The sequence below is a fragment of the Trichogramma pretiosum genome, unplaced genomic scaffold (genome assembly GCF_000599845.2).
Source record: "Trichogramma pretiosum strain Unisexual culture from Peru unplaced genomic scaffold, Tpre_2.0 scaffold5, whole genome shotgun sequence".
NCBI lineage: Eukaryota > Metazoa > Arthropoda > Insecta > Hymenoptera > Trichogrammatidae > Trichogramma > Trichogramma pretiosum.
In genome coordinates this window covers 1,329,258-1,331,993 of record NW_019641672.1, presented here as the reverse complement: position 1 = coordinate 1,331,993, position 2,736 = coordinate 1,329,258, and the positions used below count along the sequence as shown (strand labels likewise).

At 40.7% G+C, this 2,736-nt stretch overlaps 1 non-coding gene across 1 annotated transcript; it reads right to left on the bottom strand.

The window, feature by feature from the left end:
• Positions 1-2,417: 2,417 nt before the first annotated feature.
• On the bottom strand, positions 2,418-2,490 carry Trnar-ucu. Its single transcript has one exon. It is a non-coding gene; the product is annotated as a tRNA-Arg (tRNA).
• Positions 2,491-2,736: the final 246 nt, after the last annotated feature.

Here is a 2,736-nt window from a genome sequence, read left to right as displayed (position 1 = left end):
CGGTTACGCCAGGCAGCACGTCACCGGGCTTCTCCCTCTCCCTGGCTTGCTCCTCCTCCTTCTCGTTGTCACGGAGGGGGGAACGCATGAGTACCGTGAGGCAGATGTTGCGGCCTCCACGGTAGCATGCCCTGGTGCTCCTAGGGCAGTAGCGCCGGAATGGGCCAGAGTCCCCGTTGCCGTCGGGAAACTCTCCGTTCGCATCCATTCCCGGACGTCGACCGTACCGGAACGTTAAGCTCTTCGTTCGGCTTCGCTCTGTCAGCTCCTCTCTTGGACGCACTCCTCGTCCTGGCCACATTTTCAACAGCTGCAGAAATATTTTAATGATTAGTAAATCATTGATTACTATCTTTGGCCTTATCTCGCAGCCGCCGTGAAACTGTATACTTCTTCAAGTCGTTGACATGTACTTTAGTAATTTTACCCGATTTATTTTTCACGTCACATACCAACGGCGAATAAACTTTAACGATTTCACAAGGCCCTACAAATCTTGGCATTAATTTGGCATTTACTTTCTTTCCTTTGTTGGAAGGGATGTGATTTTTCCTCATCACCAAATCACCTAAATTGAAATTGAATTTTGGGGATTGCTTATTGGCCGTCATTCTAATTTTGACACGAGCCTTGTCATCCTGCAAAATATAAGCGACTTGTTTTGAACCCAATTCGGAAACCAGTGCATTAACCATTTTGATTGTTGTCGTACAACATTTTCCATCCGGATATTTGCTGTGTAACTCATTTTGGGGCTTGCAAATCCTTACGGGAATGGTGTTTATATGTCGTTGGTCCTATAGCGTGGTCAATTTTTTTTGGAAGTAACTGAAGATACACAGTACTTTTTTAAATTTGAGTCCCTTTTTCCTGCAATTTATTTTCCAAGTCCTGGAGAGTAGTACACGTTCTTATCTCCTCTGTTTGGCGACACTCATCGGCAGCCCTATTGACAATCGCTATATCAGAAATGGTTTTCAAAAACTCGGGAAACTCCTGTTCTTTTCTTGGTCGGCCAATTTTCAAATTCACCTCTTGGTTATCTCAACACAAATTGAAAAAAATAATCTAGTCACCTTATATAACTCTGATCTGAACCTTGCGCACAGTTTTCTTTTAATTCAGTTCTAGCCTTTTTTAACTTTTTGAGTATGTAACAACGTCGTTGGATCTCTTTACCTAAAGGCAACGCCCACTAGCCTCTCAGGTCACCCCTAAGTTAATTCGGTAGTAGGGATAAGGTTGTACGTGTTGAAAGTGGTGGCAGCATGTGCACTGGTAACTTACTTGATGATTATCGACGGGGCCAAGCACAGTTGTCGTAGGGAAGATGATAATTCTATTCTTACAACGTCGAGCGCTAAAGTTTGTTCAAATAAAATGATAAATTACCTTTCCTGAAATAACTGAAAACCAAATCTCGACTTCAATTTTGAGTGGCAATCAAGTTTAAGGATTTAATTTTGTTCTGAATAAAAGAATCAAAGTCTTTACTTATTTTTTAATCTTGTTTGGCCGCATTCCATTCTAAATTCGTCTTTTTTTGGTTATCTTCCTTGGAACTTGTACCTTACTGGTAGGTTAAGTGCCGAGTATACATAAACACACGTTATTCCGGTATGTCGATAATGTAGGTAGAATACTTATCAGGCTTGAGTTTCATCTCGTAATGTTGTTATGGGGAAACATTTAAAGCGAAAAATTGAATTTTTTAATTTTATTTGTGTACTATGTGCAACGAAGCATTAACCCGAATCCGGCTACGTAACGTAATCAGTAGAGGGGGACTAGCAGAGTCTCGGCACTGCCGAACATCGACCAATCAAAGGACGCCAAGTATACAGACGCTACTGTGACTGAAAACATGCTATCTTTACAGACGCACGCTAGTTTGTCACGGCTTGACCAACCATACTCAACGTACGTACGGAAGTTTCACTTCAACATGAAATTTTGACTTATGTTTGCCTTTTAACCCGTTTGCAGCTTGCGCATAAGACAACTGCGCATAAGGCATCTGCGCATGTTAAGACTACTCTAAAAGTGTAGTATGATTAGAATTATTAGTATGATCACCCAACTACCTTAAGAGCAAACGAGTTGAAAAACAAATTCTGGATCTGGTAGAGGGAGGGAGAATAGGGGAGGTCAAAATCTTTTAGGGTTTATTACCAGTCAGCCTGTCCTTTATATCCAATGGAAGATGAAGATGCGGAACACCTATAGTGTCACTGTCCAAGGTTTGCATGTGAAAGTGAATCTTTGTATATCGCAGCTGATGACACCGGAAATAGTTGTGGGTCAATTTTCAGCTAGTATGCAGTTTACGTAACCGTACGTTTTTTGACTTTCATTATAAATTTTGTTAATTACTGAAGACAGAGTTTTAATTTTTTTAAAAATTCAAAAAGGAATTACATCCCTTGTGGGGATCGAACCCACGACCTTTGGATTAGAAGTCCAACGCGCTATCCTCTGCGCCAAAGGGACCTGATGAGTGATTCTGTTTAATGGAACAGCTCATGCTTAAAGAAAAAATTAATTTTAATTTAAAGATTTTAAGGTTTGCTTTGTAACCGAGAAGAGTGAAAATTAATGAATGAATTAAAAAGAAAGTTTTGTCTCCAGAATCCGTTATCTCTGTTGGGTTGGGGCAGAAATGGGAGATTATTGATGTTTATCGCACTCTGATGCATTTCATATGCGGACACAGCCGTCTTTGTGCAACTAAAGAAG